The sequence below is a fragment of the Salmo salar genome, chromosome ssa15 (genome assembly GCF_905237065.1).
Source record: "Salmo salar chromosome ssa15, Ssal_v3.1, whole genome shotgun sequence".
Classification (NCBI taxonomy): domain Eukaryota; kingdom Metazoa; phylum Chordata; class Actinopteri; order Salmoniformes; family Salmonidae; genus Salmo; species Salmo salar.
The window spans coordinates 30565674-30591491 of NC_059456.1; positions in this window are offsets into that span (position 1 = coordinate 30565674).

Genomic DNA, 25818 nt, shown 5'->3' on the forward strand with positions numbered 1-25818 from the left:
AAAACACTCTTTCTCTATAGAACACACTCATTCCCTATAGAACATACTCATTCTCTGTAGAACACACTCATTCTCTTTAGAACACACTCATTCTCTTTAGAAAACACTCATTCTCTACAGAAAACACTCATTCTCTTCAGAAAACTAATTCTCTACAGAAAACACTCATTCTCTATATAACACACTCATTCTGTATAGAACACACACTCACTCTCTATAGAACACACTCATTCTCTGAAGAACACACTCATTCTACATAGAACACACTCATTCTACATAGAACACACGCATTCTACATAGAACACACTCATTCTCTATTGAACACACTCGTTCTCTACAAAACACACTCATTCTATATTGTCTATAGAACACACTTATTTTCTATAGAACACACTTGTTCTCTTCAGAACACACTCATTCTCTATAGAACACACTCGTTCTCTACAAAACACACTCATTCTATATTGTCTTTAGAACACACTCATTCTCCATAGAACACACTCACTCTCTATAGAACACAGTCATTCTCTATAGAACACTCTCATTCTCTATATAACACACTCATTCTCTATATAACACACTCATTCTCTATAGAAAACACTCATTCTCTATATAACACACTCATTCTCTATATAACACACTCATTCTCTATAGAACACACTAATTCTCTATAGAACACACTCACTCTCTATAGAACACACTCATTCTCTATAGAACACACTCATTCTCTACAGAAAACACTCATTCTCTTCAGAAAACACTCATTCTCTACAGAAAACACTCATTCTCTATATAACACACTCATTCTGTATAGAACACACACTCACTCTCTATAGAACACACTCATTCTCTGTACAACATACTCATTCTCTGTAGAACACACTCATTCTACATAGAACACACTCATTCTACATGGAACACAGTCATTCTACATAGAACACACTCAATCTCTATTGAACACACTCGTTCTCAACAAAACACACTCATTGTCTATAGAACACACTCATTCTCTATAGAACACAATCGTTCTCTACAAAACACACTCATTCTATATTGTCTTTAGAACACACTCATTCTCCATAGAACACACTAATTCTCTATAGAAAACACTCATTCTCTACAGAAAAAACTCATTCTCTATATAACACACTCATTCTGTATAGAACACACTCACTCTCTATAGAACACACTCAATCTCTATTGAACACACTCATTCTCTATATAACACACTCAATCTCTATAGAACACTCATTCTCTATAGAACATACTCATTCTCTGTAGAACACACTCATTCTCTATAGAACACAGTCATTCTCTATAGAACACACTCAATGTCTATAGAACACACTCAATCTCTATAGAACACACTCAATCTCTATAGAACACTCTCAATCTATAGATCACACTCATTGTCTATAGATCACACTCATTCTCTATAGAACACACTCGTTCTCTACTAAACACACTCAATCTATATTGTCTATAGAACACACTCATTCTCTATAGAGCACACTCATTCTCTATAGAACACACTCATTCTCTATAGAACACACTCATTCTCTATAGAACACATTAATTCTCTTCAGACCAAGCTCATTCTCTATAGAACACACTTATTCTCTTCAGACCAAACTCATTCTCTATAGAACACACTCATTCTCTACCAAAAACACTCATTCTATATAGTCTACAGAACACACTCATTGTCTATAGAACACACTCATTCTCTATAGAACACACTCATTCTCTACAGAAAACACTCATTCTATATAGTCTACAGAACACACTCATTCTCTATAGAATACACTCATTCTCTTTAGAATACACTCATTCTCTACAGAACACACTCATTCTCTACAGAACACACTCATTCTCTACAGAACACACTCATTCTCTACAGAACACACTCATTCTCTTCAGAACACTCATTCTCTTAAGAATACACTCATTCTCTACAGAACACATTCATTCTCTATAGAACACACTCATTCTCTATAGAACACACTCATTCTCTATAGAACACACTCATTCTCTATGTAACACACTCATTCTCTATAGAACACACTCATTCTCTATATAACACACTCATTCTCTATAGAACACTCATTCTCTTTAGAACACACTCATTCTCTATAGAACACACTCATTCTCTATATAACACACTCATTCTCTATAGAACACACTCATTCTCTATATAACACACTCATTCTCTATAGAACACTCATTCTCTATAGAAAACACTCATTATCTACAAAACACACTCATTCTCTATAGAACACACTCATTCTCTATAGAACACACTCATTCTCTTTAGAACACATTCATTCTCTATAGAACACACTCATTCTCTATAGAACACACTCATTCTCTATAGAACACACTCATTCTCTATAGAACACACTCATTCTCTATAGAACACAGTCATTCTCTATAGAACACACTCAATGTCTATAGAACACACTCAATCTCTATAGAACACACTCAATCTCTATAGAACACACTCAATCTCTATAGAACACACTCATTCTCTACAGAACACATTCATTCTCTATAGAATACACTCATTCTCTACAGAACACATTCATTCTCTATAGAACACACTCATTCTCTATAGAACACACTCATTCTCTATATAACACACTCATTCTCTATAGAACACTCATTCTCTATAGAAAACACTCATTATCTACAAAACACACTCATTCTCTATAGAACACACTCATTCTCTATAGAACACACTCATTCTCTTTAGAACACATTCATTCTCTATAGAACACACTCATTCTCTATAGAACCCACTCATTCTCTATAGAACACACTCATTCTCTATAGAACACACTCATTCTCTATAGAACACAGTCATTCTCTATAGAACACACTCAATGTCTATAGAACACACTCAATCTCTATAGAACACACTCAATCTCTATAGAACACACTCAATCTCTATAGAACACTCTCAATCTATAGAATACATTCATTCTCTTTAGAACACACTCATTCTCTACAGAACACACTCATTCTCTACAGAACACACTCATTCTCTACAGAACAGACTCATTCTCTACAGAACACACTCATTCTCTATAGAACACACTCATTCTCTTCAGACCAAGCTCATTCTCTATAGAACACACTCATTCTCTACCAAAAACACTCATTCTATATAGTCTACAGAACACACTCATTCTCTATAGAAAACACTCATTCTCGATAGAACACACTCATTCTCTACAGAAAACACTCATTCTATATAGTCTACAGAACACACTCATTCTCTATAGAATACACTCATTCTCTTTAGAATACACTCATTCTCTACAGAACACACTCATTCTCTACAGAACACACTCATTCTCTACAGAACACACTCATTCTCTACAGAACACACTCATTCTCTACAGAACACACTCATTCTCTACAGAACACACTCATTCTCTTTAGAACACACTCATTCTCTATTTGACACACTCATTCTCTGTAGAGCACACTCATTCTCTATAGAACACACTCATTCTCTTCAGACCAAACTCATTCTCTACAGAAAACACTCATTCTATATAGTCTACAGAAAACACTCATTCTCTATAGAATACACTCATTCTCTTTAGAATACACTCATTCTCTTTAGAACACACTCATTCTCTTTAGAACACACTCATTCTCTAAAGAACACACTCATTCTCTATAGAACACACTCATTCTCTACAGAACACACTCATTCTCTAAAGAACACACTCATTCTCTACGGAACACACTCATTCTCTACAGAACACACTCATTCTCTATAGAACACACTCATTCTCTACAGAACAAACTCATTCTCTATAGAACACACTCATTCTCTATAGAACACACTCATTCTCTATAGAACACACTCATTGAATATAGAACACACTCATTGAATATAGAACACACTCATTCTCTATAGAACACACTCATTCTATATATAACACAGTCATTCTCTATATAACACATTCATTCTCTATATAACACATTCATTCTCTATATAACACACCCATTCTCTATAGAACACACCCATTCTCTATATAACACACCCATTCTCTATAGAACCCACCTATTCTCTATAGAACCCAAACATTCTCTATAGAACCCACACATTCTCTATAGAACCCACACATTCTCTATAGAACACACTCATTCTCTATAGAACACACTCATTCTCTATAGAACACACTCATTCTCTATAAAACACACTCATTCTCTATAGAACACACTCATTCTCTATAGAACACACTCATTCTCTATATAACACACACATTCTCTATAGAACACACTCGTTCTCTATAGAACACACTCATTCTCTATAGAACACACTCATTCTCTATAGAACACACTCATTCTCTTTATAACACAATTATTATCTATAGGACACACCCATTTTCTATATAACACACTCATTCTCTATAGAACACACTCATTCTCTATATAATACACTCATTTTCTATATAACACTCTCATTCTCTATAGAACCCACTCATTCTCTATAGAACACACTCATTCTCTGTAGAACACACTCATTCTACAAAGAACAGAGTCATTCTATAAAGAACACACTCATTCTCTGTAGAACACACTCATTCTCTGTAGAACACACTCATTCTCTGTAGAACACATTCATTCTCTATATAACACACTCATTCTCTATATAACACACTCATTCTCTATTGAAAACACTCCTTCTGTATAGAAAACACTCATTTTCTACAGAAAACACTCATTTTCTACAGAAAACACTCTTTCTCTATAGAACACACTCATTCCCTATAGAACATACTCATTCTCTGTAGAACACACTCATTCTCTATAGAACACACTCATTCTCTATAGAACACACTAATTCTCTATAGAACACACTCACTCTCTATAGAACACACTCATTCTCTTTAGAACACACCCATTCTCTTTAGAAAACACTCATTCTCTACAGAAAACACTCATTCTCTTCAGAAAACTAATTCTCTACAGAAAACACTCATTCTCTATATAACACACTCATTCTGTATAGAACACACACTCACTCTCTATAGAACACACTCATTCTCTGTAGAACACACTCATTCTCTGTAGAACACACTCATTCTACATAGAACACACTCATTCTACATAGAACACACGCATTCTACATAGAACACACTCATTCTCTATTGAACACACTCGTTCTCAACAAAACACACTCATTGTCTATAGATCACACTCATTCTCTATAGAACACACTCGTTCTCTACAAAACACACTCATTCTATATTGTCTATAGAACACACTTATTTTCTATAGAACACACTTGTTCTCTTCAGAACACACTCATTCTCTATAGAACACACTCGTTCTCTACAAAACACACTCATTCTATATTGTCTTTAGAACACACTCATTCTCCATAGAACACACTCACTCTCTATAGAACACACTCATTCTCTATAGAACACACTCATTCTCTATATAACACACTCATTCTCTATATAACACACTCATTCTCTATAGAAAACACTCATTCTCTATATAACACACTCATTCTCTATATAACACACTCATTCTCTATAGAACACACTAATTCTCTATAGAACACACTCACTCTCTATAGAACACACTCATTCTCTATAGAACACACTCATTCTCTACAGAAAACACTCATTCTCTTCAGAAAACACTCATTCTCTACAGAAAACACTCATTCTCTATATAACACACTCATTCTGTATAGAACACACACTCACTCTCTATAGAACACACTCATTCTCTGTACAACATACTCATTCTCTGTAGAACACACTCATTCTACATAGAACACACTCATTCTACATGGAACACAGTCATTCTACATAGAACACACTCATTCTCTATTGAACACACTCGTTCTCAACAAAACACACTCATTGTCTATAGAACACACTCATTCTCTATAGAACACACTCGTTCTCTACAAAACACACTCATTCTATATTGTCTTTAGAACACACTCATTCTCCATAGAACACACTAATTCTCTATAGAAAACACTCATTCTCTACAGAAAAAACTCATTCTCTATATAACACACTCATTCTGTATAGAACACACTCACTCTCTATAGAACACACTCAATCTCTATTGAACACACTCATTTTCTATGTAACACACTCAATCTCTATAGAACACTCATTCTCTATAGAACATACTCATTCTCTGTAGAACACACTCATTCTCTATAGAACACAGTCATTCTCTATAGAACACACTCAATGTCTATAGAACACACTCAATCTCTATAGAACACACTCAATCTCTATAGAACACTCTCAATCTATAGATCACACTCATTGTCTATAGATCACACTCATTCTCTATAGAACACACTCGTTCTCTACTAAACACACTCAATCTATATTGTCTATAGAACACACTCATTCTCTATAGAGCACACTCATTCTCTATAGAACACACTCATTCTCTATAGAACACACTCATTCTCTATAGAACACATTCATTCTCTTCAGACCAAACTCATTCTCTACAGAAAACACTCATTCTATATAGTCTACAGAAAACACTCATTCTCTATAGAATACACTCATTCTCTTTAGAATACACTCATTCTCTTTAGAACACACTCATTCTCTTTAGAACACACTCATTCTCTAAAGAACACACTCATTCTCTATAGAACACACTCATTCTCTACAGAACACACTCATTCTCTAAAGAACACACTCATTCTCTACGGAACACACTCATTCTCTACAGAACACACTCATTCTCTATAGAACACACTCATTCTCTACAGAACAAACTCATTCTCTATAGAACACACTCATTCTCTATAGAACACACTCATTCTCTATAGAACACACTCATTGAATATAGAACACACTCATTGAATATAGAACACACTCATTCTCTATAGAACACACTCATTCTATATATAACACAGTCATTCTCTATATAACACATTCATTCTCTATATAACACATTCATTCTCTATATAACACACCCATTCTCTATAGAACACACCCATTCTCTATATAACTCACCCATTCTCTATAGAACCCACCTATTCTCTATAGAACCCAAACATTCTCTATAGAACCCACACATTCTCTATAGAACCCACACATTCTCTATAGAACACACTCATTCTCTATAGAACACACTCATTCTCTATAGAACACACTCATTCTCTATAAAACACACTCATTCTCTATAGAACACACTCATTCTCTATAGAACACACTCATTCTCTATATAACACACACATTCTCTATAGAACACACTCGTTCTCTATAGAACACACTCATTCTCTATAGAACACACTCATTCTCTATAGAACACACTCATTCTCTTTATAACACAATTATTATCTATAGGACACACCCATTTTCTATATAACACACTCATTCTCTATAGAACACACTCATTCTCTATATAATACACTCATTTTCTATATAACACTCTCATTCTCTATAGAACCCACTCATTCTCTATAGAACACACTCATTCTCTGTAGAACACACTCATTCTACAAAGAACAGAGTCATTCTATAAAGAACACACTCATTCTCTGTAGAACACACTCATTCTCTGTAGAACACACTCATTCTCTGTAGAACACATTCATTCTCTATATAACACACTCATTCTCTATATAACACACTCATTCTCTATTGAAAACACTCCTTCTGTATAGAAAACACTCATTTTCTACAGAAAACACTCATTTTCTACAGAAAACACTCTTTCTCTATAGAACACACTCATTCCCTATAGAACATACTCATTCTCTGTAGAACACACTCATTCTCTATAGAACACACTCATTCTCTATAGAACACACTAATTCTCTATAGAACACACTCACTCTCTATAGAACACACTCATTCTCTTTAGAACACACCCATTCTCTTTAGAAAACACTCATTCTCTACAGAAAACACTCATTCTCTTCAGAAAACTAATTCTCTACAGAAAACACTCATTCTCTATATAACACACTCATTCTGTATAGAACACACACTCACTCTCTATAGAACACACTCATTCTCTGTAGAACACACTCATTCTCTGTAGAACACACTCATTCTACATAGAACACACTCATTCTACATAGAACACACGCATTCTACATAGAACACACTCATTCTCTATTGAACACACTCGTTCTCAACAAAACACACTCATTGTCTATAGATCACACTCATTCTCTATAGAACACACTCGTTCTCTACAAAACACACTCATTCTATATTGTCTATAGAACACACTTATTTTCTATAGAACACACTTGTTCTCTTCAGAACACACTCATTCTCTATAGAACACACTCGTTCTCTACAAAACACACTCATTCTATATTGTCTTTAGAACACACTCATTCTCCATAGAACACACTCACTCTCTATAGAACACACTCATTCTCTATAGAACACACTCATTCTCTATATAACACACTCATTCTCTATATAACACACTCATTCTCTATAGAAAACACTCATTCTCTATATAACACACTCATTCTCTATATAACACACTCATTCTCTATAGAACACACTAATTCTCTATAGAACACACTCACTCTCTATAGAACACACTCATTCTCTATAGAACACACTCATTCTCTACAGAAAACACTCATTCTCTTCAGAAAACACTCATTCTCTACAGAAAACACTCATTCTCTATATAACACACTCATTCTGTATAGAACACACACTCACTCTCTATAGAACACACTCATTCTCTGTACAACATACTCATTCTCTGTAGAACACACTCATTCTACATAGAACACACTCATTCTACATGGAACACAGTCATTCTACATAGAACACACTCATTCTCTATTGAACACACTCGTTCTCAACAAAACACACTCATTGTCTATAGAACACACTCATTCTCTATAGAACACACTCGTTCTCTACAAAACACACTCATTCTATATTGTCTTTAGAACACACTCATTCTCCATAGAACACACTAATTCTCTATAGAAAACACTCATTCTCTACAGAAAAAACTCATTCTCTATATAACACACTCATTCTGTATAGAACACACTCACTCTCTATAGAACACACTCAATCTCTATTGAACACACTCATTTTCTATGTAACACACTCAATCTCTATAGAACACTCATTCTCTATAGAACATACTCATTCTCTGTAGAACACACTCATTCTCTATAGAACACAGTCATTCTCTATAGAACTCACTCAATGTCTATAGAACACACTCAATCTCTATAGAACACACTCAATCTCTATAGAACACTCTCAATCTATAGATCACACTCATTGTCTATAGATCACACTCATTCTCTATAGAACACACTCGTTCTCTACTAAACACACTCAATCTATATTGTCTATAGAACACACTCATTCTCTATAGAGCACACTCATTCTCTATAGAACACACTCATTCTCTATAGAACACACTCATTCTCTATAGAACACATTCATTCTCTTCAGACCAAGCTCATTCTCTATAGAACACACTTATTCTCTTCAGACCAAACTCATTCTCTATAGAACACACTCATTCTCTACCAAAAACACTCATTCTATATAGTCTACAGAACACACTCATTGTCTATAGAACACACTCATTCTCTATAGAACACACTCATTCTCTACAGAAAACACTCATTCTATATAGTCTACAGAACACACTCATTCTCTATAGAATACACTCATTCTCTTTAGAATACAGTCATTCTCTACAGAACGCACTCATTCTCTACAGAACACACTCATTCTCTACAGAACACACTCATTCTCTACAGAACACACTCATTCTCTTCAGAACACTCATTCTCTTTATAATACACTCATTCTCTACAGAACACACTCATTCTCTACAGAACACACTCATTCTCTACAGAACACACTCATTCTCTACAGAACACAGTCATTCTCTACAGAACACACTCATTCTCTACAGAACACACTCATTCTCTTTAGAACACACTCATTCTCTATTTGACACACTCATTCTCTATAGAGCACACTCATTCTCTATAGAACACACTCATTCTCTTCATACCACACTCATTCTCTTCAGACCAAACTCATTCTCTACAGAAAACACTCATTCTATATAGTCTACAGAAAGCACTCATTCTCTATAGAATACACTCATTCTCTTTAGAATACACTCATTCTCTTTAGAACACACTCATTCTCTACAGAACACACTCATTCTCTACAGAACACACTCATTCTCTATAGACCACACTCATTCTCTATAGACCACACTCATTCTCTATAGAACACACTCATTCTCTTTAGAACACACTCATTCTCTATAGAACACACTCATTCTCTGTATAACACACTCATTCTCTGTAGAACATTCTCATTCTCTATAAAACACTCATTATCTTTTCATTTGATCTCATTTTTGAGGCTTCCCACAAATAGAACTAAAATAACAAAGGATAGATTAATTTAAGTAGCATGTTAGGTGAATTGTGTTAAGTTTACAATAAGGGCTAGGGGAAGTGTTAGCTAAAGTGCTACAGTTGTCCCTGACTCGACTCTAATATGCAACCTATGCGTGTGCTCTTTACCCCTACCGACATGTACAAATTACCTCGACTGACCTGTACCCCCACACATTGACTTGGTACCAGTACCCCCTGTACATAGCCTTGTTATTGTTAATTTTGTGTTTTTTACTTTAGTTATTTTACTAAATAGTTTCTTAACTCTATTTTCTTAAAACTGCATTGTTGGTTAAGAGCTTGTAAATATGCATTTCCCGGTAAGGTCTACACCAGTTGTATTCGGAGCATTTGACAGATAACATTTGATTTGGATTGCTAGACTGTCATGGATTACGCGCACCCATCCCCCCCGACCAACCTCCCTACTTTGGTTTCTGTCTGAAGGAACTAAACCATTAGTAGTATCATACGTCTTGGAGGTGCTCAGAAATACGTAAAGTATACTTTGTATTGCTCTGAGGCCAGGCTGGCACAGAAGACACAGTGGTGACACAGCAATCACCCCAACTGTCTCACTGCCGCGCACACAGCCAGACCCTCCCCCCTTTCCTCCCTTCTCTCTTCCCCTCTGCCTCTCTCCCCCCTTCTCCCCCACCTCCCTCTGCTCCACCACTCCATCCCTCTCCAGCCCACCCCAGTCAAGTCCCATTGTATCCTCCCCCTTGTCTCCTCTCTTCCATGGCCTTTATTTTTTTGTCACCAATCCATCCCCCTCAACCCAAATGCATGCCTCCCTTCCACCCCTCCCTCCCAGCCATCTCCCAACGAACGCCCCACGGGCCATGCCTCTATCAGTTGTTCCTGCCTGTCTGCACACATAGAGGGCGGAGGGTGGTTGTCAGTGTCCCTGCCTCCTGGGTCTGCCTCTCGTAGCTCCACTCCCTGGATGAATAGCTGGCTGACTGGATGGCTGAATGGATGACTGGCTGGATGGCTGACTAGATGGATGGATGGCTGTATGGATGGCTGACTGGTTGGCTGGCTGGATGGCTGGATGACTGGCTAGATGACTGGCTGGATGTCTGACTAGATGACTGGATGGCTGGATGGCTGGATGGCTGGATTGATGGCTGGATGGCTGGATTGATGGCTGGATGGATGGATGGCAGGCTGGATGGCTGACCCCGTTGACTCCATCGCTGTCCTCTGAGCTCCGACCACAGAAATGCAAATTACATGTTGCGGAAGTGATAAAAGTTTCATGCAGGTCTCTTGAGCAATTAAATATTAATGATCATCCCTTCCCTGCTTTATTTCTCATATTCAGAGTCAGTCGTGTGCCGTGTGCCCTCGAATGGAGATTACTCTCGCATTACAGGTCGGAAACATTCATAAGGGTTATCGCTAGACTCAATCATGGGCGCTGCCTTGCATCAGAAGCCTTTTGTTTCATTAATGGGATCGATATTCAGTTGCCACTTATGGAGAGCTGGAGGAATATACTGTCCAATAGCTGTCTGGCTATCTATAATAACTCCCTTTCCTTCAATCAAATCAAATCAAATTTGATTTGTCATGTGTGCCGAATACAACAGGTGTAGACTTTACTGTGAAATTCTTACTTACAAGCCCTTAACCAACAATGCAGTTTTAAGAAAAGATAAGTAAAGATTTACTAAATAAAAGAAAGTAAAAAGAAAGTAACACAATAAAGTAACAATAATGAGGCTATATACAGTACCTTCGGAAAGTAATCAGACCCCTTGACCTTTTTCACATTTTGTTACGATACATACAGCCTTATTCTAAAATGGATTAAAAAAGAAATACATCAGCAATCTACACACAATACCCCTTATTAATGACAAAGCAAAAACTGTTTGCAAATGTATTTAAAATAAAAAACAGAAATACCTTATTTACATAAGTATTCAAACCCTTTGCTTTGAGACTCGAAACTGAGGTCAGGTGCAACCTGTTTCCATTGATCATCCTTGAGATGTTTTTAGAACTTGATTGGAGTCCACCTGTTGTTAATTTAATTGATAGACATGATTTGAAAACGCACACGAGGTCCCTGTCTATATAAGGGACCACAGTTGACAGTGCATGTCAGAGCAAAAACCAAACCATGAGGTTGAAGGAATTGTCCGTATAACTCCGAAACAGGATTGTGTCGAAGCACAGATCTGGGGAAGGGTAACAAAAAATGTCTGCAGCATTGAAGGTACCCAAGAACATATTGGCCTCCATCATTCTTAAATTGATGAAGTTTGGAACCACCAAGACTCTTCCTAGAGCTGGCCGCCCGGCCAAACTGAGCAATAGCGGGACAAGGGCCTTGGTCAGGGAGATGACCAAGAACCCGATGGTCACTCTGACAGAGCTCTAGAGTTCCTCTGTGGAGATGGAAGAACCTTCCAGAAGAACAACCATCTCTGCCGGACTCCACCAATCAGGCCTTTATGGTAGAGTGGCCAGACGGAAGCCACTCTTCAGTAAAAGGCACATGACAGCCTGCTTGGAGTTTGCCAAAAGATTTAACTCTTTGGCCTGAATGCCAAGCATCACGTCTGGAGCAAACCTAGCACCATCCGTATGGTGAAGCATTGTGGTGGCAGCATCATGCTGTGGGGATGTTTTTCAGCAACAGGGGCTGGGAGACTAGTCAGGGTTGAGGCAAAGATGAACTGAGCAAAGTACAGATCCTTGATGAAAACCTTCTCCAGAGCGCTCAGGACCTCAGACTGGGGTGAAGGTTGACATTCCAACAGAACAACGACAATAAGCACAGCCAAGACAACGCAGGAGTGGCTTCGGGACAAGTGTCTGAATGTCCTTGTGTGGCCTAGTCAGAGCTCGGACTTGAACCCTGTTGAACATCTGGAGAAACCTGAAAATAGCTGTGCAGCGAAGCTCCCCCATCCAACCTGACAGAGCTTGAGAGGATCTGCAGAGAAGAATGGGAGAAACTCCCCAAATACAGGCGTGCCAAGCTTGTAGCATCATATCCAAGAAGACTCGACACTGTAATCACTGCCAAAGGTGCTTCAACAAAGTACTGAGTAAAGGTTCTGAATACTTATGTAAATGTGATATTTGTTTTTATTTATAAATTTGCAACATTTTCTAAAAACCTGTTTTTTTTGTCATTATGGGGTATTGTGTGTAGATTAATGAGGAATAAAAACAATTTCATCAATTTTAGAATAATGCTGTAACGTAACAAAATGTGGAAAAAGTAAAAGGTCTGAATAATTTCCTAAGGCACTGTACAGGGGGTACCGCTACCGAGCCAATGTACTGGGGTACAGGTTAGTTGAGGTAATTGAGGTAGTATGTACATTTAGGTAGGGGTAAAGTTACTATGCATAGATAATAAACAGCGAGGTGTTTAGTCCCAGGGTCCTTAGCTTAGTGATGAGCTTTGAGGGCACATTGGTGTTGAACACTGAGCTGTAGTCAATGAACAGCATTCTCACGTTGGTGTTCCTTTTGTCCAGGTGGGAAAGGGCAGCGTGGAGTGCAGTAGAGATTGCATCATCTGTGTATCTGTTGGGGCGGTATGCAAATTGGAGTGGGTCTAGAGTTTCTGAGATGATGGTGTTGACGTGAGCCATGACCAGCCTTTCAAAGCACATTATGGCTAGAGACGTGAGTGCTATAGGTTGGAAGACATTTAGGCAGGTTACCTTCACGTCTTAGGCACAGGAACTATGGTGGTCTGCTTGAAACATGTAGGTTTTACAGTCAGGAACCGGTTGAAAATGTCAGTGAAGACACTTGCCAGTTCGTCAGCGCATGCTCTGTGTACATGTCCTGGTAGTGCATCACACTTACTCTAGCTGATGTGAGTAAGACCTTTAACCTCTTACATCTAGACGTTCCGCTAGCGGAACACCTGCTCCAATATCCAATGATAGGCGTGGCGCGAATTACAAATTCCTCAAAAATCCCAAAACTTCAATTTTTCAAACATATGACTATTTTACACCATTTTAAAGACAAGACTCTCGTTAATCTAACCACACTGTCCGATTTCAAAAAGGCTTTACAACGAAAGCAAAACATTAGATTATGTCAGCAGAGTACCCAGCCAGAAATAATCAGACACCCATTTTTCAAGCTAGCATATAATGTCACAAAAAACAAAACCACAGCTAAATGCAGCACTAACCTTTGATGATCTTCATCAGATGACACGCCTAGGACATTATGTTATACAATACATGCATGTTTTGTTCAATCAAGTTCATATTTATATCAAAAACAGCTTTTTACATTAGCATGTGACGTTCAGAACTAGCATTCCCACCGAACACTTCCGGTGAATTTACTAAATTACTCACGATAAACGTTCACAAAAAACATAACAATTATTTTAAGAATTATAGATACAGAACTCCTTTATGCACTCGCTATGTCCGATTTTAAAATAGCTTTTCGGTGAAAGCACATTTTGCAATATTCTGAGTAGATAGCCCAGCCATCATGGGCTAGCTATTTAGACACCCACCAAGTTTAGCCCTCACCAAAGTCAGATTTACTATAAGAAAAATGTCATTACCTTTGCTGTTCTTCGTCAGAATGCACTCCCAGGACTTCTACTTCAATAACAAATGTTGGTTTGGTTCAAAATAATCCATAGTTATGTTCAAATATCCTCTGTTTTGTTCGTGCGTTCAAGACACTATCCGAAGGGTAAAGAAGGGTGACGCGCCCGACGCATTTCGTGACAAAAAAATTCTAAATGTTCCATTACCGTACTTCGAAGCATGTCAACCGCTGTTTAAAATCAATTTTTATGCCATTTTTCTCGTAAAAAAGCGATAATATTCCGACCGGGAAACCCTGTTTACGTTCAAAGAGAGAGAAAATAAAAACATGGGGTCGCCTCGTGCACCCGCCTCATTCTCATTGTCCTCTGATAGACCACTTACCAAAGGCGCTAATGTTTTTCAGCCAGGGGCTGCAAAGACATCATTCAGCTTTTTCCCCGCCTTCTGAGAGCCTATGGGAGCCGTAGGAAGTGTCACGTTACAGCAGAGATCCTAAGTTTTCAATAAAGAGAGTGAAGAAGCCCAAGAAATTGTCAGACAGGCTACTTCCTGGAAGGAATCTTCTCAGGTTTTTGCCTGCCATATGAGTTCTGTTATACTCACAGACACCATTCAAACAGTTTTAGAAACTTTAGGGTGTTTTCTATCCAAAGCCAGTAATTATATGCATATTCTAGTTTCTGGGCAGGAGTAGTAACCAGATTAAATCAGGTACGTTTTTTATCCGGCCGTGCAAATACTGCCCCCTATCCCCAACAGGTTAACGTTCATCTTCCCGCATTCCTGAGGAAGGAGCCAAGGATGCCCTCATATCAGCAGGGAGGACATTGAAAATTACTTGCTGAGGTTTGAGCGAGTGGCCAAGATGTGGCAGTGGCCGGAGGTAGAGTGGGCATGCAGGCTTGTCCCATTGCTCACGGGCAAGGCCTTAGAGGCTTACACAGCAATGGATGAGGGGCTGTCCAACGTCTACAAGGGCTTGAAGGAAGCGCTGCTGGAGAAGTTTGACATCTCCCCGGAGACCTACCGTCAACGCTTTAGAGCTGCACATGTTACATGCTGTTAGAAATGATGTAAAACCGATTTAAGTTTTCCTGCATTAAAGTCCCCGGCCACTAGGAACGCTGCCTCTGGATGAGCGTTTTCCTGATCGCTTATGGCTTTAACCAGCTCATTGAAAAAGCTAATTCAAAAAATGTAGAACTAAGAACAGATATAGCCCTTGGTTCACTCCAGACTTGACTGCCCTTGACCAGCACAAAAACATCCTGTGGTGTTCTGCATTAGCATCGAATAGCCCCCGCGATATGCAGCTTTTCAGGGAAGTCAGGAACCAATATACTCAGTCAGTTAGGAAAGCTAAGGCTAGCTGTTTCAAACAGAAATTTGCTTCCTGTAGCACTAATTCCAAACAGTTTTGGGACAAGGTAAAGTCCATGGAGAATAAGAGCACTTCCTCCCAGCTGCCGACTGCACCAAGGATAGGAAACACTGTCACCACCGATAAATCTATGATAATCGTAGATTACCACCTGGCTACCCCTACCCTGGCGAACATCTCAGCACCCCATGCAGCAACTTGCCCAAACCCACCCCCAATTCTCCTTCACTCAAATCCAGACAGCTGATGTTCTGAAAGAACTGCAAAATCTGAATCCCTACAAATCAGCTGGACTAGACAATCTGGACCCTCTCTTTCTAAAATTATCAGCCGAAAATGTTGCAACCCTTATTACTAGACTATTCAACCTCTCTTTCGTATTGTCTGAGATCCCCAAAGATTGGAAAGCTGCCGCAGTCATCCCCCTCTTCAAAGGTGGAGACACTCTAGACCCAAACTGTTCTAGAACTATATCCATCCTGCCCTGCCTTTCTAAAATCTTCGAAAGCCAAGTTAATAAACAGATCACTGACCATTTCGAATCCCACCGTACATTCTCCACTATGCAATCTGGTTCCCGAGCTGGTCATGGGTGCACCTCAGCCACGCTCAAGGTCCTAAACGATATCATAACCGCCATCGATAAAAGACAGTACTGTGCAGCTGTCTTCATCGACCTGGCCAAGGCTTTCGACTCTGTAAATCACCACATTCTTATCGGCAGACTAAATAGCCTTGGCTTCGCAAATGACAGCCTCGCCTGGTTCACCAACTACTTCTCAGATAGAATTCAGTGTGTCAAATCAGAGGGCCTGGCAGTCTCTATGGGGGTGCCACAGGGTTCAATTCTCGGGCCGACTCTTTTCTCTGTACATACAGTATCAATGATGTCGCTCTTGCTGCTGGTGATTCTCTGATCCACCTCTACGCAGACGACATCATTCTGTATACATCTGGCCCTTCTTTGGAAACTGTGCTAACAAAACCTCCAAACAACCTTCAACGCCACACAACATTCCTTCTGTGGCCTCCAACTGCTCTTAAATGCAAGTAAAACTATGTGCATGCTCTTCAATCGATTGCTGCCCGCACCCTCCCACCCAACTAGCAACACTACTCTGGACGGTTCTGACATAGAATATGTGGACAACTACAAATACCTAGGTGTCTGGTTAGACTGTAAACTATCCTTCATGACTCACATTGAGTAACTCCAATCCAAAATTAAATCTAAAATCGGCAACAAAGCCTCCTTCACTCATGCCGCCAAATTTACCCTTGTAAAACTGACTATCCTACCGATCCTTGACTTCGGCAATGTCATTTACAAAATAGCCCCCAACACTCTACTTAGCTAACTGGATGTAGTCTATCCCAGTGCCATCCGTTTTATCACCAAAGCCCCATATGCTACCCACCACTGCGACCGGTATGCACTCGTCGGCTGGCCCTCACTACATATCCGTCGCCAAACTCACTGGTTCCAGGTCATCTATAAGTCTCTGCGAGGTAAAGTCCCGCCTTATCTCAGCTCACTGGTCACCATAGCAACACCCACCCGTAGCACGCGCTCCAGCAGGTATATTTCACTGGTCATCCCCAAAGCCAAGACTTCCTTTGGCCGCCTTTCCTTCCAGTTCTCTGCTGCCAATGACTGGAACAAATTGCAAAAAATCTCTGAAGCTGAAGTCTTATATCTCCCTCTCTAACTTTAAGCATCAGCTGTCAGAGCAACTTACCGATCACAGTACCTGTACACAGCCAATCTGTAAATAGCACACCTGACTACCTCATCCCAATATTATTACTTACCCTTTTGCTCTTTTGCACCCCAGTATCTCTACTTGCACATCATCATCTATCACTCCAGTATTAATGCTAAATTGTAATTATTTTCGCCTCTATGGCCTTTTTATTGCCTACCTCCCTACTGTTCTACATTTGCACATACTGTACATCGATTTTTCTATTTTTATTTTATTTTGTGTTATTGACTGTACGTTTGTTTATGTGTAACTCTGTGTTGTTGTTTTTGTCGCACTGCTCTGCTTTATCTTGGCCAGGTCACAGTTGTAAATGAGAACTTGTTCTCAACTGGCCTAAATAAAGGTGAAATAAAGTGTAAAAAAACTGAGTGCGGTCTTAGTGCCTGCATCGGTTTGTGGTGGTAAATAGACAGCTACAAAAATACAGATCAAAACTCTCTTGCTAAATAGTGTGGTCTACAGCTTATCACAAGGTACTCTACCTCAGACAAAACCTTGAGACTTCTTTAACATTAGATTTCACTCACCAGCTGTTATTGACAAAAAGACACACACCACCACCCCTCGTCTTACCGGAGGCAGCTGTTCTGTCTTGCCGATGCACGGAAAACTCAGCCGACTGTATATTATCCATGTCATCGTTTAAAAATATATAATATTTCACCTTTATTTAACCAGGTAGGCCAGTTGAGAACAAGTTTACAGTCTAGCCAGACACCTAGGTATTTGTAGTTGTCCACATATTCTAAGTTAGAACCGTCCAGAGTAGTGACACTAGTCGGGCGGGCAGGTGCGGGCATCGTTCAGCCATGACTCGGTGAAACATAAGATATTACAGTTTTTAATGTCCCGTTTGTAGGATAGTCTCGATTGGGTAGGAGCCCGTAAAATGGCAGCCATCCCCTCCGGCACCATTGCAGATCTTATGTTATATTTGCATTTTCCCCCTCCTGACTGAATGTGTTATTTATGACTTATTTTGAATTATTCTATCCAGACTCTCATCATGTATCTTAACGTCAATCATAATGGATCACATTCATTGGACATTTGTGTTTATCTAGAGACTTTTCTTTCTCATATGTTGTGTGATTGCTGTGATGGTCACAGACAACCCTCTCAGGCGGGAGGGGAGGGACTAATTTGGGGTATCAATTTACTGTTGAGAGTTGGCATGGTAGAATACACAAGGTGTATGTTTGATATTCGGTTGTGCATCATTAGTTTTTCTGTTGTTCTGACAGTCACTAAATTAGCCATATCTGTAACAAATTTTAGGTTGGTAAATTAGTCTAGCCAGTTACTAAATTAGCCATATCTGTAACAAATTTTAGGTTGGTAAATTAGTCTAGCCAGTTATCTAAACTTGTAGTAATCATGGCTGAATACCGACCAGGCACACAGAGCACGTGCCCAGGGGCCCTGACGTCCAGGGGGCCCCAATTGATTTTGTTAGTTACTCTCACTCAGATATCGTTAACATAGCATAAGTCATGCCAAAATGTGTAGTAATTGCTTTAAAACTGCAATCATTTCATTCCACACCATGGCAAAATGGGTAGAATTGCAGGAAATTATCTTTAAAATAGGGGGGGGACCAAATCTCGCTAATGGCCTCTAAAAGGCTAAAACCGGCCCTGCTCTCAGGTCTTCTCCTCTCCTCCACTGATAGAGAGAGGAGAGAGAGCGAGAGTGAGAGAGATAGACTGCCGATATATACTTACCACAGTGGGAGGCAGTTCCTTGTTGAGAAATATCCCAAAACAGCTTCCTGTGTTAGCTGCAGAGTTAGAGCATTTTCCTTAGCTAGCTAGCTAGCTAGCTAGCTATGTTGTGCTAACTAGTGAATATGCTAACGCTATGTGCTGGCACTGGCAATATGGGATTATGGAGAGTGAATTAAATTGTTTCTTCGTCATCTTGCTAGGTAGTTATGTAGCTGTGGCCATCTGGCTAGTATCAACAAGAGCTTTCTACAAAATAGCAACTTTAGCGCAGCTAACATGGAATCCAGACCATAAGCAACACGCACGGATATGCACTGCCAAACAACGCTACTGCCACCTTCTGGTTTGGAGCATTTTAACAAGGCTGAGTGGCTGTCGACTTTCGAGGTCTTTGCTGTGTGAACACAAACTAGATTGACTGCCGAAACTCTGGTCAGAGGTGCTAAGTACTGTCAGCAGGCAAACGTTAGACAATCCTGCCGCTGTGTCTGAGCTTTTAGAGAGAAAAGAGCCTCTCCATGGACTCTCCCACCAGCCAGCTGATGAAAGGAAAGAGGGAAGAAAAGAGAGATGAGGGGGGTTTAATTTGGCTTTCACTGACTTGCTAATGTGGTTGTGGGGGCAGCAGCATGCATCGCTCCTGGCTGGCTGGCTGAGGCCTCACTTGGACACCAGATGGGAGGCAGGGCTAGTCCTGCTGGGCCTCTAAGAGGAGGAGAGGGGGAACATAGAGAAAGGGTAGCAGGGGGTTATGGAGGTGTTGGGTTTGCCCGGGGCTGAGGGTTGGGGATGTGTCTGGACCATGGAAAGGATGACTGTAATATTGTGTCCCTCAATCACTATAAGCTGTATAGCAGTTCTGTATGGCTATATAGTATAAGCTCTAGGTTCTGTATGGCTATATAGTATATGCCCGTATAGATATAGTGTATGCCCTAGGTGTGTTGCGATGCAAAGGAGGGCTCCTGACATTTTATGGAAAGGTATTAAACAGGAGAAGGGTGGCTCAGCTGCAGCAGTGGAACAGATCGGGTGGGGAAGGGGGGGGGGGGTGTTGAGAAATATCCAAATTGATGGTCACGCAAATTTAAGTCTTAAACGTGTGCTGACTGAGGTTATAATTATACTCTGATTCCTGTTGAAAAAGAGGCAATCTGGGGCCAAAATGGATGTACCAATCCCAAATTTCCCTTTTAAGCTTTCTTCAGTAGACTGAACTGCTGAACCAAAGTCATACTGAAGTAGTGATCATAATGATCATTAAGTACTTCTTTAACATGCATTACTTGCTGTTTGGGGTTTTAGGCTGGGTTTCTGTACAGCACTTTGAGATATCAGCTGATGTACGAAGGGCTATATAAATAAATTTGATTTGATTATTTGTATTTGTATTTATTATGGATTCTAGTAGTAGTAGTAGTAGTAGGTGTATTGTTGTAGTATTTGTATTTGTATTTATTATGGATCCCCATTAGCTGCTGCCATGTGTCCAGCAAAATGAAGGTAGTTATGCAATTTCAAAAACATTACAATACATTCACAACAGTGTGCGCCCTCAGGCCCCTACTCTACTACCACATGTCTACAACACAAAATCCATGTGTACTTGTGTGTATGCTGCGTATGTAATCATTTATGTGTGTATGCATGTGTCTGTGCCTATGTTTGTGTTGCTTCACAGTCCCCTCCCTATAAGGTGTATTTTTATCTGTTTTTTAAATCAAATTTTACTGCTTGCATCAGTTACTTGATGTGGAATAGAGTTCCATGCAGTCATGGCTCTATGTAGTACTCTGCACCTCCCATAGTCTGTTCTGGACTTGGGGACTGTGAAGAAACATCTGGTGGCATATCTTGTGGGGTATGCATGGGTGTCCGAGCTGTGTGCTAGTAGTTCAAACAGACAATTCGGTGCATTCAACATGTCAATCAATACCTCTCATAAATACAAGTAGTGATGAAGTCAATCTCTCCTCCACTTTGAGCCAGGAGAGATTGGCATGCATATTATTAATGTTAGCTCTCTGTGTACATCCAAGGGCCAGCTGTGCTGCCCTGTTCTGAGACAATTGCGATTTTCCTAAGTCCCTCTTTGTGGCACCTAACCACATGATTGAACAGTGGTGCAGGTGCGACAAAACTAGGGCCTGTAGGACCTGCCTTGTTGATAGTGCTGTTAAAAAGGCAGAGCAGCGCTTTATTAGGGACAGACTTCTCCCCTTCTAAGCTACTGTATCAATATGTTTTGACTCAGACAGTTTACAATCCAGGGTTACTCCAAGCAGTTTAGTCATCTCAACTTGCTCAATTTCCACATTATTTATTTTCATATTTAGTTGAGGTTTAGAGTTTAGTGAAGGATTTGTCCCAAATACAATGCTTTTAGTTTTTTTGGTTTTTATATTTAGGACTAACTTATTCCCTGACACCCATTTGGAAACTAACTGCAGCTCTTTGTTAAGTGTTGCAATTATTTCAGTTGCTGTAGTAGCTGACGTGTATAGTGTAGTCATCCGCATACATAGACACACTGACTTTACTCAAACACATATGTTTTTCCAGCAGCAGACTATGATCAATAATGTCAACTGAAGTCTAACAAAACAGCCCCCTCAATTTTTTTTTCAGCAATTTCTCTCAGCCAATAATCAGTCATTTGTCTAAGTGTTGTGCTTGTTGAATGTCCTTCCCTATAAGCGTGCTGAACGTCTGTCGTCAATTTGTTTACTGTAAAATAGCATTGTATCTGGTCAAACACCATTTATTCCAAAACTTTACTAAGGGTTGGTAACAGGCTGATTGGTCAGCTATTTGAGCCAGTAAAGGGGGCTTTACTATTCTAAGGTAGCGGAATTACTTTTGCTTCCCTCCATACTTGAGGACACATACTTTCTACTAGGCTTAAATTGAAGATATGGCAAATAAGAGTAGCAATATCATTCTCTATTATCCTCAGTAATTTTCCATCAAAGTTGTCAGACTCCAGTGCTTTGTCATAGTTGATAGACAACAATCATTTTTTCACCTCTTCCATACTCACTTTATGGAATTCAAAATGACAATGCTTGTCTTTCATAATTTGGATGTGTAGTGTCAGTGTTTGTTGGCTGGTATGCTACTCTTGCAATGAAAAAATAATTAAAGTAGTTGCCAATATCTTTGGGTTTTGTGATGAATAAGCGATCTGATTCAATGAATGATGGAGCTGAGTTTACCTTTTTTCCAAAAATGACATTTAAGGTGCTCCAAAGCTTTTTGCTATCATTCTTTGTCATTTATCTCTGTTTCCTAGTGTAGTTCCGTCTTCTTTTTATTCAGTTTAGTCACATTACTAAATTTGCAGTACGTTTGCCAATCGGTTGTGCAGCCTGACTTATTTGCCATTCCTTTTGCCTCATCCCTCTCAACCATACAATTTTTCAATTCCTCATCAATCCACAGGGATTTAACAGTTTTTACAGTCATGTTCTTAGTGTGTGCATGCTTATTAGTAACTGGGATTGTCAAAGATATCCTTGGTAGCAGGAAAGGGGCAGAGTCAAGTGCAGGAGACTGAGGTCACAGATGTTTAATAAACACAGAATAAATAAAGTCGCCACAAGGCAGGGTGCGCAGAACACAAGACAGGAGGACAGCTCCAAAATCAAAAACGCACGGGGCACAGCCTGGCAACCCTAATGCCTAATCCAAAAATACGCGGCGTAGCTAAAGCAGCGCAAAAACACCGACTGCCACGCATAACATGACATGTAATAATCCCGCTCGAATTCCCAAACCAAAAAGACAAACTAAATACCCCCCCACTAATGACTAACAAGGAACAGGTGCGGACCTAGACAGACAAAACCAAAAGACACAGAAACGTAGATCAGTGGCAGCTAGTAGGCCGGCGACGATGACCGCCGAGCGCCGCCAGACCGGGGAGGGGCGCCACTTTCTGTGGACGCTGTGACAGGGATAAGCAATTTCATAAATGTGTCAAGGCAGCGTCTGGTTGCTTTTCATTAAACACCACGGACCAACAAATATTATTTACATCAACAACATAGGAATCACTACAAAACTTATTGTACGACCTCTTATGCACTGTATTAGACCCAGCCTTTGGAACTTTGGTTTTCCTAGATATGGCTGCTATATTGTGATCACTACATCAGATGGATTTGGATACTGCTTTATAGCAAATTTCAGCAGCATTAGTAAAGATGTGATCAATACATGTTGATGGTTTAATTGCTGTGGTGTTCGTAACTACCCTGGAAGGTTGACAAATAACCTAAACCAGGTTGCAGGCACTAGTTACAGTTTGAAGCTTTCTCTTGAGTGGGCAGCCTGATGAAAGCCAGTCAATATTTAAATCGTCCAGAAAATAGACCTCTCTGTTGATATCACATACATTATCAAGTATTACACACATGTTATCCAGATATTAACTGTTAGCACTTGGTGGTCTATAGCAGCTTCCCACCAGAAGGGGCTTTAGGTGAAGCAGAAGAACCTGTAACCGTATTAATTCAACAGTATTTACCATGAGATCCTCTGTAAGCATTAAAAGAATGTGGTTCTGAATAAAAACAGCCACACCTCCACCTTTGCCATTTCTGTATTTCGTATAGCTCTTATAACCATGTATTAATACCACTATTTCATCAAAAGTATTATCTAAGTGAGTTTCAGAGATTGTCAGAATATGAATGTAATCTTTTCCAGCAAATTATTCATTTCATGAGCCTAGTTTCTTAACCTGCATATGTTAACGTGGGCTATTTTTAAGTACTTTTCTGGGATGCTTGATTGCTTTTATTGCTTTACTGGGAAGCTTAGCAGAGGTAGACATGCATTTTATTTATGTTAGTGCAAGGTGAGCTGCACACAGTGAGTGGACTTCCTACCTGGGCACACCGCCTCAGTGTTAACAGTATAACTCTGGTTCACAGTATAACTCTGTCAAGGCACAGATTTCTGCAGCATTGAAGGTCGCCAAAAACACAGTGGCCTCCATCATTCATAAATGGAATAAGTTTGGAACCACCAAGACTCTTTCTCGAGCTTGCCGCCTGGCCAAATTGAGCAATTGGGGGAGAAGGGCGTTGGCCAGGGAGGTGACCAAGAACCCGGTGGTCACTCTGACAGGGCTCTAGAGTTCCTCTGTGGAGATGGGAGAACATTCAAGAAAGACAACCATCTCTGCAGCACTCCACCAATCAGGCCTTTACGGTAGAGTGGCAAGACGGAAGCCACTCCTCAGTAAAAGGCACATGACAGCCCGCTTGGAGTTTGCCAAAAATCTCCTAAAGACTCTCAGACCATTTTTCTTTTTTTTCCCTTTTTTATTTCACCTTTATTTAACCAGGTAGGCTAGTTGAGAACAAGTTTTAATTTACAACTGCGACCTGGCCAAGATAAAGCAAAGCAGTGCGACACAAACAACAACACAGAGTTCAATTTTGAATAAACAAACATACAGTCAATAACACAATAGAGAAAAGGTATATATATACAGTGTGTGCAAATGAAGTAAGATAAGCGAGGTAGGCAATAAATAGGCCATAGTGGTAAAATAATTCGAATTTAGCATTTAAACACTGGAGTGATAGATGTGCAAAAGATGAATGTGCAAGTAGAGATACTGGGGTGCAAATGAGCCAAAAAATGTAAAAGAATAAATAACAGTATGGGGATAAGGTAGTTGGATGGGCTATTTACAGATGGGCTGTGTACAGGTGCATTGATCTGTGAGCTGCTCTGGTAGCTGACGCTTAAAATTAGTGAGGGAGATATGGGTCTCCAGCTTCAGTGATGTTTACAATTCGTTCCAGTCATTGGCAGCAGAGAACTGGAAGGAAAGGCGGCCAAAGCAGGAATTGGCTTTGGGGGTGACCAGTGAAATATACCTCTGGTGCTTTGTTGCGAAATAGGAAGCCGGTTCTAGATTTAA